The sequence below is a fragment of the Ostrinia nubilalis genome, chromosome 4, assembly GCF_963855985.1.
Source record: "Ostrinia nubilalis chromosome 4, ilOstNubi1.1, whole genome shotgun sequence".
NCBI lineage: Eukaryota > Metazoa > Arthropoda > Insecta > Lepidoptera > Crambidae > Ostrinia > Ostrinia nubilalis.
Window position 1 is genome coordinate 8,658,997 of NC_087091.1, and position 7,817 is coordinate 8,666,813.

Below are 7,817 nucleotides of genomic sequence, written 5' to 3' on the forward strand. Positions count from 1 at the left end.
TATCGAACGGAATATCTGCAAGAATCAGATTGGAATGCAATCTATTCATCTAAAACTTCAGAGCATGTCAAAATATTTATTCGTTTCAATACAAACGCGCAGTTACTTTGCGCGCAGTTAAAACAAATCCCGTTCAATTTCAGTAAAGTGCTATTTGGTTTACATACTTAATTTTGATAGATTTATGACCTAGACCAGACGCCAAACTTATCTGATTACGCAATTCGCGTTTATATTCAGGTAATGTTAAATTTTTAGTTTCAGCCTGAAATAACTTATTATAACGGCAGTAATTAAATCCAGCAGTTCGAATAAAAACAAATGCGTGTCGTGTCACGCGCAGTGTAGGGTTCCGTAGTTGTCCGTCATTACCACAATATATTTCAGAAGCAAGCAATTACCTACTATTACTCTTAAAGTGATGTCTGATTATATTGTTTTGTTGGAATGATTAATATACCTACGAGTACATACGTCCTCAAAATTATAGCTCCCTAATGCCAATAGTTTCCAAGCAAAACCTCGGACAGACAGACAGACATATAACTAAGTACATATAATGGTTCCTTGTCAGGACTACGGAACCCTAAAAATACGGGGCTTAAATATTAAGTGCCGCATCTCTATGCCTGAAGACGAAAGTCTACAACCAATGTGTGTTACCAGTGATAACTTATGGCTCGGAAACGTGGCCTCTCACTATAGGCCTTATACAGAGGCACAAAGTTGCACAGCGTGCTATGGAGAGGGCTATGCTTGGTGTTTCTTTGCGAGATCGAAACAGAAATGAGGAGATCCGTAAACGAACTAAAGTCGCTGACATAGCCCGACGGATTAGCAAGCTGAAGTGGCTATGGGCATCTCTTGCACGCAGGAGTAAAATGAGTTCTCATAAAGTTCATGCCATGTTGTTTCAAGCGTTAAAATGAGTAATAGTTTAAATTAATTTTGGTATAAAATCTCGCGTTCGCACGTCATCCGCCTAAGCGTAAATAATAACTAAATAACTTTTGGTCATGTAGGTACCTAAACGTTGCACCAGGAACACTAACTACAAAGTAGCTTTATCTTTCCTACAATATCGGCCAATACAATATTGTCGGCCGTTTGGTGTAGTGGCACAGGTAGTGGTTCTAAAACGGACTACTATGCCGAAAGGTCCCGGGTTCGATTCCCGGCCCAGGCAGAAATTGAAATGATGAATTTTAATTTCTGTGACGGGTCTGGGTGTTACTATGTATGTATTTAAAAAGTTCGTTCGTTTCAACCAATGACGTCCACTGCTGGACAAAGACCGCCTCCAAGGTTTTCCACAATGCACGGTCCTGCGCTGCCCGCATCCAGGCTATTCCCGCGACCTTTACCAGATCGTCGGTCCACCTGGTAGGAGGCCTGCCCACGCTACATCTTCCAGCCCGTGGTCGCCATTCGAGAATTTTTCTGCCCCAACGGCCATCGTCTCTACGAGCTAAGATTTAAAAAGTATATCTTGTACCCATAATAACACAAGCATAATAATTGCTTCCTTGGGGCTAACACCCGCTTTGAAATTGTCCAAAGCTAGTTATAAATATTTTTTTGATTGTGAAGACCTTACTCTGCCTAAAGCTTACTATGCCTTACTGCGATGCATTAAAAATAACTCCATTCCAATATTAAGTGCAGTTATTCTAAGAAAAAAATGTGAAACTTTACATTTTTGAGCAATGCCATAGATTTTGTAACCTTACTTTTATTGAGATCATTTAATTTAAAGGTACAGAGAAAAGTGCTACGAGGAAAAGTCAAGAGTAGGTAAATAGTAACAAATAAAAAAGTTCTTCTGAAAAGGCTCGTAGCAGTACGTTACGATCTCGTTACGAGTCTCGTAGTCGATGCGCCCTACGCCCTAGAGTTCAAGCGTAGGGCGGGCGGCCGTAGCAGCGCGCGAGCGTAGCGGTGGGTGCGTTTCGTTTTCCTCATGCAGGTGATAGGCAGAGGAGTCACGGGCGCGAGCGGGTTCGCGACATTTGCAAATGCGTGAGTCAGCGGGGAGCGAGCGGGCCCCGGGGCGGGGCGCGAGGGCCCGCAGCCGCGTGGCTGGCGCCGGAGTCGTGTGCAGTGTAGCACGCGCCGCCTGCGGCCGCACATCGCTCGTCGCGCTACGCCGCCGCCTCCCCGCTCTGCCGCACCACGCGTCCGCTGGGCGCGTCGCGCGGGCCGCGGGCCAGGCCCGCGAGCCTGCTGCTGCTGGCCGCGTGGCTGGCGGCCGTCGCTGCCGACCTCGCCTGTCCCCAGGAGCCACCGGCGGCTCTCGACGCGTGCGCCTCCTGTCGCTCGTACGAGAACGCTCGCGAGCACAGTCTTCGCGTCATCCGTGAAAGCCTGCTGGCGAAGCTCGGCTTCACGCAAGCGCCCAACACCACGGGCCGGGAGCTGCCGCGGGTGCCGCCGGACCTCATGGAGCGCTACGAGCGCCGGCCGCCGGCGCCGGGCGTCCAGAGCGACTCGCCGGTGCCGACGCGCACCTTCACCACTCACATCGAGCCGGACGACTTCCTTGCTCGAACTGACAATGTCCTGGTTTTTGCTCGTTAGTACTGACGATTTGATCTTTTACATTAACCTTTCATTCTTTAGTGGCCTTTATCACTTTATCACAACTCACTTTAGTTTTAAGTTCGATGCCCCTAAATCAGTTGTTGGTAGGCATTCGATTCTCAACGTTTCTGGTACATAGGAATTAGTAAATTGGTGCCCAGTGTGAGTTTAATAATTATAGTGCATTTGAAAATAATACATAACTTTGCAGAGCGGCCAGCCGGCCACGACCTGAAATGATATTGGCGCTCGACAGTAGGTTTTAGGCCTATCCACGTGGATAGTTCGATGGTCGCCACGTTTACGGTCTAGACGTTATTTGGTTTGCAAGTTCATTGACAGGCACGTGTGCAGCTTTTATGCGAGTAAGGCAGTTCGTTGGCGGTCGCGTCACGCATCGCAAATTTTAATTAGCCAATGATTGGTTGGACTCCAACGGGTGTAGGTATCCCATTGTCTTTAGGACCACAACCACGGATCGTTCAGATTACTATCGGGATCGACTGCTACAGCACCTGCATACTAATATGAGACATTAATGCACATATTGTTTGACAAGTAATTTTCGTTTGCTAATCTGTTTTAAACTTTGAAATGTGTACCTAGTAGAAGTTTTAATAGTTTAAAAATCCTCGTCATCGTAAGTGCACTTTGAGACTCATGCTCTACTTATCAATACAATAGAGGTCAGTGCAACAAAATAACAACATTATTAGGTACTTATTAATTCAATTTTGTTTGGTAAATACACAAGGTAAAATTTATAATCTGTCGCATACTTTACCTCAGTTAAAGGGGTTAACCATTGACTTGTGAAATCAGGGCTATCAAAGTTCATTTAAGTATATAATCTAGTACTCTAGCTTATGACAGGGGCTTCGACCTGCGATAACGTTAACGCCAGTCTATGCGTCTGCGCAGCCACGTTGCCTTCAACGAGCAATTAAATAGACATCGGCGTGTCACAAAAAATAATGAAAAACGGCTTACTAAATTGACCATTTCATTGTTTGTTCCTATAAATAAAACCGGGCTATTTTCATCTCGATGATAGTCTAGTGCTTCTCAGAAACACTATACTTAAGCACTATTTAATTGTAGTTACACAAAACACTTATCTTAGTTATTCAACTGCGATGTTTCTTGTCCCAAAATAAGGTCAAGATATCAAAACTGACAAATTGACATATCGCAATGTAGTGCGCGTCCTAACTAAAGGAATTCAGTAGCTTAAAATAGTTTACGCAATACCTTATAGGTGTCTTATGAGCAGCAGGACATTCCCACGTACTTGTCTCGATCTCGTCGTGTGACTACTTAATTATTATTTTTAGCATATCAAAGTTGATAATGTGGTATTCACTGAGAGAGGACGCTTGATATATTGTATTATGTCGGCAAGGAGAAGGTGCTGTATAAATATCTATATGGGTTGCACTCATTTGTACCTATGTTCTGTGCATACCGGAGGCACGACGATCTACTAATATTGAACTCACTCAGTATAACTTAACACCTTCGCGCTATAATGTTGATTATATTTCTCAAATGCTTAACAAAAGGTTGGCCATGACTGCAGTTAGAGAGAGATTAGCAATTTTATCAATTGAGCTGAAGAGTGAGTGTCCGCCAACACAAAACTTTTCGCCTGATTGTTCATAAAGTTGTTAATTGCTGTGTCATTGTTCAATGAAAGGGAATGTGCGAAAGTGGAGTGTTAGAGTGCTGACCTGGAGTTAAGGATCGCGAATCCTCTTTTAATTTTAAAATAAATCTGTAACTGGGCACCTATTTATGTAATACCTACGTGACAAATTAGATATAAGTACTATCTATTAACCCAACTCTTGAATACCAAATCATCGGAGGCGGCGAAACGTTTATTGCAAACGAGTAGGAAGATACTCGTCGACTCTCTGTCTACCATTCTCAAGAACACTGCCCTCGGCTAATAATCTACGTGCAAACACACCGCCTCCGTCCGAGTGACACAATTCCTGACACATTACCTAATTTCAACGTACGTTACTCTGATTTCTCTACATCGGTTACTTTGATTAACCGAGTTCCGGATACATCTATTGTAACTTGGGATTCTTCATCTAGAGGACTAGGCCTATTGGGGACACCTCTATAAAAAAAGCGCGCCATTGGTTCTTACCTCTTAGGTGGTGTGGAAATGGAACCATTGCAATCTACTCTTCTTAGAACTCAATTATTTTACTCTTCAGATATTTTTAACTTACATAAATACGTTTTTTATCAATATAATCTTTGTTATGAAGTCTTAATCAAACTAGGTATCAAATATTGATCGAAACGAATGTGTATAGAGCTCTACTCTACAAACCAATAATATTTCTAAAGACAAAAGACTTTGTAACTGGAGTATTAAAGAATATAGGTACCTCATTAAAATTTGTTATATGCACAATGCAGTTATCACCCTCTTAAATCTCTGAGCATCAATGGAGTTCATTGTTGAAGTCGTTTGCGACCACTAACAGCAGCTTAAACGTTGCAAGTTTGTTTTAAAGCGACGTAGAAATTGTCATTTTTATAAATAACCGTTTCTTATCAATTATAGCAAGGACGCGATAATGTTGAGCACATATTAACTACGGATTGCGATGTGTTTTCTCATTAAATCATTTAATTAGAGTTTATTGAATTATTAGCATTGTTCACTGTCTTTTTAATAGCCACAATGAGATTTGTAAGTTCGAGGTCAAAATCTTTACTTCATATTATAGTAGTGCTTTATTAATAATTTTGACGTAAGATACGATAAATGCCCGCATCTCTTTATGATCCAATCGAGATCGAAATCTAAATCCTGGGGTAGGTATAACGGAACTATCTCGCGGATTTAGAAAGTAAGCCAATATTCGCTGGTACGACCTGAGTAAGTAAAATGACTGAATAAATGGATAAAAACTTCGACCAGTGAGTTGAAGACACCGTTTAAAGTTATTTTGGTAGCTCTACCATCATCGCTAACTTTTTGTGATTGGCTCACATAGGTAATGGAAACTTTTTCGGGAAAAGTACTTAGACTTTAGACTTCGAATCACGCGATCCTTACAAGGAAACAGACAATATAATTCGCAGCATATAGTCGCGGGTCATTAGCTGTATCATGGTCGCGCGCACACGGGTCGCACGCGCATGTGTGTCCCGTGATGGCCATTTGTAGCGATCGATTGTTTTGGCTGCTCGCAGTCACCTTAATTGCTCATGAATCAAGATGTCTCGAGAATTTTGCAAGTCGAATAATGTTTGAACGCTTTGTAAAATATTTTATAAACACACGTTTGTGTTTGTTATTTAAAACGTGATCTGTAGAAGTTGTAGGTAGGTAGAGCAATATACGATCTGTTTTTCACATATTATGTAAGTAACTGTGTCTCATAACAGAACTGTGGTCTCAACGATAGTAAAATGTCTTTTAGGACCAAGCCTGCTAAAATTACCTAATGTTTGATAGAGACAACATTATTACTAGGTGATGAATGTGATGATTAAGGATCAGGAATCAGAAATCTTCCGCAGTATGAACTTATTTTAATTGGTCTTCAGTGTTATGATTGTACGAATAGAGATTAAATAGACGTCCATATCAATAGGTTTATCATTGAAATAACTAAATTAACACCACTTAAAAATTTCATAAAATTACTGCACAGTTTGGTTATAAAACATTTTGTTACTAACTGACAAAATGTCTGAAGTCCCATTGAATTTAACAATGTGAGTAACGACCGCTCAATTGAGTAGCCTGTACATACTATGTTTTTGGCTGCGCCATTTCTTTGGTACAGGAGGGAAGGAATGATATAAAGAAGCGGATATCTTGAGCAAGGAAAGCGCATCCGCGAAATTAAATAGCGTTGCGAATAGCGGGCGACTCCTGCGCAGCTGAGCCCGCATGCCGGACCACCCCCGAGCTTCGCAACAGAATCGTGAAATCTACCCACGCTTCTAATAAATGGCCAATGACATGTCATTGTCATCCCTCATGGATAATTTTATTTATATCCCCATGCTTTTAGATACGAATCTAACAGATTATTTATATTGATCTAAGTACACCATTTGCAGCATTTTTAAATGTTGTTATTATTATAAATGCAAATCAACGCGTCGTGAATTTCAATATTTGGACATGTAAGCTTGAGTTTGAATCGAGTTTTGAACGGATCTCTATTTATTTCATACCTATGCAGATTATTGTACGAAATTATATCTCAGCTGACTCTATCACTACCCGGTTTGTGTGTGCACCGACCAATTCACGGACAGATAGCGTACTTATTTTAAGCTTGATGTTAAATTGTAACTGTGCATACTTATTCAATAAAAAGATATAGTAGTTTATCATATTGCAAAGTAATTTAGGTATTTATCCGAGAAATTAAAGAACTATCTGATGATAGACGAAAGACTGACTCCGTCCCCTTGGAAATTGTAGGTAACCTAATACCTACGTAATAGCTGAGCTGGTCAGCAGAGCAGTGCATAGCAACCGAACAAGAATGGACATCGAAGATAGAAAAAAAGGTCAAGTGGAAGAAGGTCGATCACTCGGAAGAGCTAATTTTAGAGTGGGAAGGGGTAATAAGTATCCCATGTACTTATATGTTAATTAAATACAATTTTACAAGCTATTTACGTACAAGATAGAGTCAGCCTTAGTTTTCAAATAGGTCGTTCGCATTATATTACTACTTTGGAAATCAAAAAAATAATTAAGTAAGGTAAGCAATATCCCACCTCAAAGATTGACACTGTATTCTAAAAACTGTTATTGTATGGCTATACGAATATTTAATAAATTACCGAACAATGTAAAAATGTTAACTTTTACCAAATTTAAAAGTGCAGTTTTTGACTTTTTGTTAATTAAAATGTATTAAACAGTGAATGACTTTTTAAATGATAGAATGATGTGACATCGGTAATGTAACTTAATTTGACATCTACAATTAAATTAAATTTCTTTGACATTTGCAATTCAAATTTTGTTCCCTGACATGTATTTATTGTATTGTTACTTGTTACTGTCATGGTATATGAAAAACAACTATGAGTAAAATAAGTATTTTGAGTTGTAAAAATATGTAAAATCTAAGACTAAATGTAGCAATAATAATTAACATAACTTTAAGAACAAAAACTTTTGCACGTCGCATGCGACAGAATATGGTGGAATTAACTAAATTAACACCAATCTGACC